General features: G+C 46.9%; 1 protein-coding gene across 20 annotated transcripts in view; it reads left to right on the top strand.

The window, feature by feature from the left end:
* Window positions 1-8,827, top strand: part of LOC102675389 (forkhead box protein P1-like) — a 237,169-nt gene that overhangs the window by 38,494 nt on the left and 189,848 nt on the right. For 2 of the 20 annotated variants that reach the window (XR_004151839.1, XR_004151836.1), the window contains exon 1: window positions 4,377-4,597. The exons of the other annotated variants lie outside the window; for them this stretch is intronic. The gene's annotated coding sequence lies outside the window, so the exon portion shown is untranslated. Of the gene's footprint in view, window positions 1-4,376; window positions 4,598-8,827 lie in introns of those variants that run through there. 20 annotated transcript variants of the gene reach the window in all.

The following is an 8,827-nucleotide window of genomic DNA, read 5'->3' as shown; positions in this document are numbered from 1 at the left end:
TTTCTTTTTCTTCTTTTTCTTTTTTTTTTTTTTATTATTTTCCTTTTTTTTCATTCCGTACCACGCGACGCAGCGAACACCAACGGGGCGCAGCTAACGTCTTCATCGCGAATTTACAATTTCCTTTCCGCAAAATCCGCGCACCTTCTCTCTCTCTCCTCCCATTGATATTCAAAGGCTTGGCAGATGATTCGATGCGATTTATCTCGACAAAGGCACCGGTTAAATTTAAACGTCGGTGTCCAAGATACGTGGAGGAAATACGCGTATCTTCTTCGTCCTCGTTTCAACGAACAACCTGGCCGTATCGCCATTAAAAGAAAGAAAAGCAAACGTGGAATCGTCGAACGGAAAGTAAAGAGTCGATCGATCCTCGTGCGCGAAGGGGATTAAGACGATGCTTGTAAATTGTTTGTTGAAAATGATGGAATCGCGACGCGTGGAGGAGGCGTATGGTTATGGTGGTATCGATGCAACCGATATCGACGCGGGGCGATTCGAATTCCTAGAGGTTGGTTCATTTTGTCGCGATAATACGCATTCCATGTCATTCCGATAGCGCGTGTACGGCAATGCATCATCGCCCCCGCGACGGGTATTTGTCAATAGAAACAGGCATCGACGCCGCAACTGCGGCAAGTATACGTCAATATACATAACGACCGCCTGTTGACTTGTTACGTTGTCGAGTACCGCCGATGATTCGATGATTTGCCGATCCATGACTGCTCCGTGTCAAATATGCCCCCCACGGCTGTTCTCGTAGGCGCGTTAACACGGGAACGCCGGCGGCCGTTCATTTGCGATCGGCGCACTAACGCGCGTCGTTACATTAAATTATCATCCACCGATTGTGATGTACCGACGGTTTGCACGGCGACTCGTTATAACAAGATCATGGCGTCGCCTCGACGACAATTTCCCAGATATCCCGCTGCATCATGAATAATATCGCGATAAGGCTATCAAATCGAATATGTTTGGATCCGTTCCGACGTTAACCGGTTAATTTGGGTCGAAGGGTGACGTTGACATTGCCACTTGTCAAACTTTTCTCCCTCCCCTTCTCTTTTTCGCAGATTTATCAATCTACTTTTTTCTTTTTAACGAATTCTTTTATTCGCGGAAGATTATTTTCGTACGTACGTGTCTTTTTTTTTTTTGCGAAAATCGTTTTGAAAATCGTTAAGATAATCATCGTAGAATTACTCTCCTCTCCGATTTCTATCCTTTGCTAAAGCGTATAGTTTCTTCTCGTGAAAAAAGAGAGAGAGGAGAGAGGTTTCCTCCATCGACGTCATCGTTCAGGAGGACGAAAGTAGCAGAATCGCGGCGTACAAAGAGCCGCGTTTCGCGTTCCCTATGGGACACCGAGAAGCGATTCGTGGGGGGATGGGGTCAAAAAAAAAAAAAAAACCGATCATTATCCACTCGGTTCTGCATTGGTCGCGTTGCAACCTCGTTTGCAGCTCGCTCTCCTCACTCCTCCGCTACAATAATAGAGATTCCGTACGATGCTGGACATTGAGAGCGACCGCCGTATTAAAACCCATTCGCGTTTGAGCTCGTGATCCCATCGCGTATCAATTATTACGCAGATTTGTACACAAAGGGGGACGGTTGATGCGTTGCCCAGATATAAACCGCAATAATCGTCTGTCTTGTAATTCGTATCGTATCCTCTCTCGACATTCTGACTTTCCATCGTCGCTACTCGAATTATAAACCATCCTGAGAACAAAATACGTTTCACAGAATACGATCGATCGAAAAATCGTTGAAATTGTGAATCCGTCCACGTTCAATTGTTCAACTTCGAATCGAACGTTTGGAACGAAGCTTTGAAAAAAAGAAAAAAGGAAAAAGAAAAACCGACGGCGTAGAAACGGAAAGTTTTTCTATCGAGCGCGCATCATGCGATCGCGTCTTAACGAAATTAAAATATAGGGTGTGGTACTCGCGCGCGATAAGTTTCGTAACGACAAAGTTTCCTTTTTTCTTTTCTCGATCGAAGCACGCGAAAAGAGAAACGGGAAAACAGGAGCGAATATTAAATGCAATATTAAGCGTAATACGTAACGCGATATACCGTGGTTTACGAGGAAAGAGAGAGAGAGAGAGGGAGGGAGACAGCGACAGAGAAGAAGAAGAAAAAGAAAAAAAGAAAAAAACTTGTCGCATATTGCACGCATCTTGCATAAAATCGAGGACACGTGCACGATCATTGAACAATAAGAGTGAGAACAACAAAAGACTCGTAATTCCCGTTCTTGGCCGCGGTGTGAACGGGCGGGAAAACTTGGTCACCTTGTCGCGGCAGTGAAAAGAGTCCGATCATGACCAGACCGTGGCGCGTTGGTTACGATGTACGCAACAACGTTGGTGACATAATAGAGGGACATCGTAGCGATCCTCGTAGCGAACTGCGAGCGACGGCGTATCAAAATGTAGATCGGTCTTGTTTGAATTCGCGGTTCTATCATGAATCAATTACCGCGCGGATTCGTACACAACGAGGATCGCGACGAAAGCTCGCGCGTGAAGGATGAGGGACACAAAGAGGGGATTCGCAAACAGGCGCAGCATCGGGCGCGCGTGCATGTACGCGGTTGCACATAGGTGTTCCAGTCCTGCGTTGTTGATGCACACGCAAACGTCACCCACTCGAGTGTGGAGAGCCTCATCGTTTCTACGCGGATGCTTCTTTATCGTTGTGAACCGATCGCTTCCATTTCCCCCCTCCGTTCTCTCCTCCTTCCTCGCTCGGATATTTTCCCGCGATAATCATTCCATCCAACTTCGCCTATTCGAGACGAAACGACGCAAGTTCGACGTCGTCCTCGTATTTAAAGGACGAATATTCCGCGCTAGTCGAATCACCTTTATTCAAGTGGACGAGTTTCTTTTAAAAAAAACTTTACCCCCATTGATGGCGCCAGAAGAGGTTTTAACTACGACGGTATTTTGTATCGGTTAAACCGGTTGCCAGGAGAGTTTTTCTCTCTCTCTCTCTCTCTCTCCCTCTTCCAGTTGAAACGCCAACTACGACGTCTTCGCTAATAAAAATTTAGAACGACGACGGTTTGAGAAACGAGTTCCATCGGGCGTTCAACTCGTTGGAAAATCGTCGAAATTTTTCTCCTAATTACAAGGATTCGCATCGCTTGCTCGATCCCGCGTCTAGGGAAAAGCGTTTACGTTAAAGCGTTACAAACTGTCAGAACGGATGGTTACGCAATACCATCCAGAGTACTCGAATCTAATTTAAACGAGTCGAAGCTAACGAAGACTTGTTTTCGCGTGGAAGTGTATTTATAACGGCAGACTCATTTCGAATCTGTTAACTCTTTCTTCCTCGAATCGTCTATTGACGATTGGTCCGACCAAGCGTTTTTTTAGAACGCAACTTATTCGCGAAACCGGATGGATGGATCCCATGGAAGAAGAGGATCTCGATTTTTTCTATATTTTTTTTCTTCTTGTCTCGTTAAAAGAAAAAAAAAAAAAGGAAAAAAAGAAGAAGAGAGAACGATCGACGGAATCGATAACATGTTTCCTTTTGCTTACGTTGCACTGAAAAACAACGATACATGTGTACTTATGAAGCGTAGAACCATGTCACCGAGCCAGACGGGTAGCGATATCATCTTCGAGCGAGCTGATAAGCGTACGTTTCAGCACGCTGGAATAAATAACTACCGACTCTCTGGAAAAATTATTGCAACCTAAACTCTCTTATCTATCTCGGTTTCGATTGGTCGAGGTGGATCGTCGAACTACACCACACAGTGTTTACACCACTCGATCGAAACGGGCTAAGAAAACCTCTTCGATCCATCGTCGTCTCGTTCCGCCTTCTTCTCTGACGAATCGTTTCTTATCGTTCCCTTGCCGTCCGAGCCCGAATATTTCGATAGTTGGTTTCCTCGCGATCACGTCGCGATCGCTTTCGCAAAAAGTTCCGCGATCGCTTTCGTCGGAACTTTCTACTCGCGCGGATCGTTTCGAGCGTTTAGCGAGAGAAGAGACAGGTTGTAAAATTCCTTTTTCGACGTGCCGGAGGTGGCAGTATCGGCATCGTTGCATTCAATCGGAGAAACATAATTCTCGCGATACCCACGCAGTTCGGTTTAAATTCCTCGCAGCCAGTGTGGTCTTATCAGTTCGGCGACACCGTCTGCCCGTCGTTGAAAGAGATTGAACGAGTCTAGGGAAGACAGTGGACGATACGCGTTCCCGTTTCTCCTCTTCTCTTTCCAAATTAGTCGCTGGCCGATAATTTATCGCGCGACGTCTTCTAACCACTATTTTTTCCCCGTCGCGAGTGTCCGTCTCGTTCGTAGCCGAACGCGTGTGTCGATAGGGATCCGAGGGACGAAGAAGAAAAGTGGGCGAGAGGAGAGGGGGAAAAAAAAACCGCTTTCCACCTGCTCGCATCCGAAACATTTTCGCAAAACTGGATTTTCTTGGCTTTCTTATGTTCCACGTCCCCGTATTCACAAGTTCGATCGTGCAACAACTACAAATGTGTTTCTTCATTGGATGGCGCGAGGGCGGCATAAAAATTCCTAATTTGTGAGCCGACAGAGCCGAGAAGGTTAGTGTTTCCAATTGTAATTCTCCGATCTCCTTATCACGACCGATCAACGGATATACCCGATGTAGAGTAACGAGAGAGATACGCGAGAGATGATTAACGTTCGTGGTCGTGGATCGACCGTTGGAATCCGACGATCGGATCGCCGAGAGAAAAAAAATAATAATAATTTTCAGTGGACCAAGTCCGCGGAGTGGAGCCTCTTATTCCACTCCTCGCATCAGCTTCTTATCTGAGACCACTATTGTTTGCACAATATTGTTTTACCGGAGATAAGTGTCCCATGCGCTCATTATACAACCAACCGTTTATTTACTTGCCTCGTCTCTCGGAGATTTCACAATCGTCGCCAAACATGTGGCAATCGTATGCAATTTCGCATTTCTGACTCTGCCCGACTGAACGATTCCTTTTTCTCATTTCCTTTTCGCCAACTCCTCTGTCTCTGACACCTCAACGACCGTCGCATCGATCTCCGCGTCATTTGGCGCGCGAACGCGCGCAATCTCACGAGGAGAGAAAGTTGGAAGAGGAAAGCCTCTACTCTACGCGAATAAAATATAACCGGATTACACGCGCGAACGTGTGATGGTTCCTCCACCAACATCCAGGAGGAAACCAGAAGCAGATGCAACGACGGCACGCTAGAAGATGGAAGAGCGTCGAAGGACGGCTCGTTTCCATCCATCCGATCCGCGGAGGGGAACGAGGAGCGATAGAAAGAGAGGTGTAGGAAGATGACATAATCCCACTCGCGCAATTTGCGAAACAGATTTACGCGTGGGACGGGCCGGAGCGCGCGGGCATTTATGATAATGTGTAGCGCGGTTTACCGGTCGCGACTCTCCACGTTGCTCGCGCCGCGTCTCGTCTCGTCGCGTCGCCGCGCGTACAAATTCGCTCGTTCTCAGAGACAAGGTTCTATCCCGTGCGCGTGTGTGCGTGCGCGTGCAAGGGAATAGAAGCGGAGACGAGCGCATCGGAGCGCTCTCCGCTCTTGCACGAGCCGTGCGCCGCTCGCTCGCGAATCCTATTTAACGCTGTCCCTGATGCCCTGGTTGACGCACACGGATACTCTCTCGGCCGCGTGAGTACACGCACGTGCACGCTGCACCGATGCGCGACGCGGGGGAAAAGATGGTGGCCGGGATAATCGTGCAAGACGCTTGGTAGCTTCCTGTCGGCCCCGTGACATCACGGCCCGCCTCATCGCGGAACGACGATGCATGGGGCTGCAGAGGATGACATTCGTTGCACTCACCCAGTGCCGTTAAGTAGGTGGATAGGATGCAGCCGCGGATTAATGGTTACGGATACATCTTGGATGCGATGATTTGTTGGCTTTTATCGCGACGGATCGCCAGAAACGGGATGGGGCGAGCGTGTTAACTCGTCCACCCGGGGGCAAACACCAACGGGATTAATGATATCTGCTTGTTCGAAGTACCGTGTTATTTACGCGATAAATTCGTCCGGCCCGTGCTCGGCCCGCGTATTAAATTATTGAGGATGCATTTTAAGAGAATAATTTAGAACGACGACGATGCCCTCTTCCGTGCCAATTTTCAGACCACCGCACGAGGTTACGATTCAACGATGCGCGCTCGCACACCCACACCACGTCCACGCTCCTTCCACAATTTTTCCTTGTTTCGTTGTTATCGCGTCTCAACTTTGGCCGATTATTTTCGTTTAATCGATCTAAAATCGAAAATATCCCGAATCGCGGAGCCGCGTTCGATTCGCTTCCCTCAACGTGGAAATTGCTTCGTGTATCGTGTCCGTTTCGATTCGATCCAGATGCGTTTACGATCTTATTGATCATCGGCCATTTTATTGCGCATTTCGATCGTGGATTCATCTCCTCCTCTTCTTTACTTATCTATCCATCGAGATGAAGATAATACGTTCGTTTGTTTGGAAATCGATCTCGATTTTTCACCTTAAAATCGATTCATCCAGGGTACTGGGGCGAGTATATATATATATAAATAACGTTAACGATAGCAGTATCACGCGGCGAAAAAGAAGTAGAGATTAGCTGCGTCGTTGATGCCCCGCAATATCGTGCCGTCTATTTTGTAATAGAAACAACGGAAGAGCCTAATTCCGCGAGGTTGCTCTCGTCCTCCTCGCCTATTAGATGTGTGGATACATGTCGGCGCGCATGATGCCATTCCTATCTACCTATACTTACTTACCTAGCTACCTACCTACCCACCTAATTATACCGAGTGGACCACTCGAAGCGATAAGCGATTTACATACCGAACGACGCGATGGATTTACCGCTCGCCTGTGTACGATGCCCGCTATTACTTGTGACTCTCCGTGTTGCATCGTCCGACTTTGCTCCATTTTCCTCCTATTCCGGGAAGTTTGGACAAAGAATTCGCGCTTGTGCCCATTATACCCTAGGTATACCGCGTCACCTCGATTTTCTCTCCAACCTCTCGAGGTCTCGTGTTCCGACAACAAATAATTAACCGACAGTGAATACGAACGGAACGAACGAGCTCGAGCTCGTCGTTGCATCGGAGCAGTATCGGTTGAAGTTGGAGCGAAGAACGGAACGAAGAAGAAGAAGGTTTTAATTATTTTCGAAAGCCGTTTAAACGATAAACGATCCACGGACGGATCAAAGGAGACCGGATGGGATATGGATATTGTAAAATTATTTATATTCGGGTTAATAGCAACCTTGAAATCGGTGGTCTAATGTCATAAATATCGGTACCTGGTTATGAAACGAGGAGCGTGAAAATGCAGAGACAATTTCTCGCCGGTATAAATCTTTAAGCGGTACACGACGACTCCGCTTAATAATTGATAAGTAAATAATTCATTCGAGGTGGTGAACACGACCGTGCCAAACGATGAGACAGATTTACTGTTCGTCCCTCTAGCAGACGCATTTGCACTTTGCTCCATTCCTGGGCGACTTTGGTATATATTTTGCCTCGCGGTCACGGAAGTTTCAAGTATAGTCAGTAGCCAAGTGTACTAAGGATTGGTATGTAGCTGGCTCTCATCGGTTCATTTATTTACGCGATCGGGCCACTTAATATCGCGGCGGAGGTAACCAGGCAAAAACTCTAATTTTACACGTCCTATCGGGGCGAACAGTCGAGTCTTTCCGGTATAAATTTTCAGAGAAAATGTAAATTTTTCGTCGCCGTTCCCCAATATTACCTGGAAATAAATCGTAACAGACACATCGCTGTTACGTTACGTTACGTTGCGTTACGAGAATGCTGCTCGCTCGAGATCGCGATCCCGATTTCGAACGGTTTAAATGGGTTCGAATCGATGGAGATCGATCCGCGGTTCCATTTAATCCCTTCGAGATTAGAATATCGGCTAGTGAACCAATGACAACAAGATTCTATTTCAAACGATGGTTATTCTTAGATTCGCGTAAATTTAATTGCGACAGCGGTAGCGACGTATAGCTCCAAACATGTATCGTGCTTGAAATATGACTTGGAAGTATAGTGCAACGGCAATTATTTAATTCGGTTAATTATTGCTCTTAGAGCAAGACGTTTCCAAAGATATATCGCTGAAATATCGTTGTCTATAATTGCGCAACCCGAAACTTGCCGGGGGTAACCTTATCTAGGAAAGTAACGAAATAACGTTGTTTAATTAATTGCGCGTTTCAAAAAGGCGGAAGGGAGAGGGAGCGGGAGGGGTGGGAGAGAAGGGAGGAGTATGTTGAAAAGGAGTCGCGAAGTTTTATCGTTCTTCCGCGTGGGTTTGTATTTCTTTCTCTCTTCCTCTGCTTCGAGCAAAAAAAAAAAAATGGAAGAGAGAGAGAGAGAGAGAGAGAGAGAAGAAATGGTAGAGTTAGTAAAGTTAATATTTTTAAAGGAATAATGAATTCAGTAACCCCAGACCGGGAGCACCGCACGTCCCAGCTTTAAATCTTTTCTGTAAATAGATTATGGCGCAAGATAATGAAAAATTTGCCACCGCCGCGCGCCTAAGTTCAACGCTCGTTCCTTTGAACTTTCTTTTTCGGGTCCGGGTAGTTTCTTTTTTCAAAGATTTCACGCGCCCGGAAAATTTATGCTTCTCATAGTCGCTTCTATTTTTCCCTCTTCGCGTTATTCACGCGGAAGAATGCCGAATCCGTTGCCTCGCTCCGTCTTTTTCAGATCTCCACGTCACGAGCAGGAAGGAGAGCGAGCTACGCTTTCCTCTCGGGCTCGCGAACAATTTTCTCCT

This window comes from Apis dorsata, unplaced genomic scaffold (genome assembly GCF_000469605.1).
Source record: "Apis dorsata unplaced genomic scaffold, Apis dorsata 1.3 scaffold_58, whole genome shotgun sequence".
NCBI lineage: Eukaryota > Metazoa > Arthropoda > Insecta > Hymenoptera > Apidae > Apis > Apis dorsata.
The sequence above is the reverse complement of the archived record's forward strand: the minus strand, read 5'-3'. Positions and strand labels throughout refer to the sequence as shown.